This window comes from Penaeus monodon, chromosome 15 (genome assembly GCF_015228065.2).
Source record: "Penaeus monodon isolate SGIC_2016 chromosome 15, NSTDA_Pmon_1, whole genome shotgun sequence".
In the NCBI taxonomy this organism is placed as follows: Eukaryota; Metazoa; Arthropoda; class Malacostraca; order Decapoda; family Penaeidae; genus Penaeus; species Penaeus monodon.
The window spans coordinates 27,679,235-27,679,488 of record NC_051400.1 but is presented as its reverse complement, the minus strand read 5'-3'; positions in this window follow the sequence as shown (position 1 = coordinate 27,679,488).

Below are 254 nucleotides of genomic sequence, written 5' to 3'. Positions count from 1 at the left end.
GAAATAACTTGAATTTCTTTAGCTAAAGTAGTCCCAATAGACTAATTACTTCTTCATACGAAAATATATTATTAGATTTCTAAATCTTTTATCACAGGTTCAGCTTGGAGACCAAACAGACAGCAAGACACTCCTTGGAACTTACTGTTGTACACAGACACCTGGAGAATTTATTTGGAGGCCAGGCTCAGTAACACAGGTGAGCACACAATGAGTTTTTACATTTACTTACAGGTATCTAATATCATCAGTAG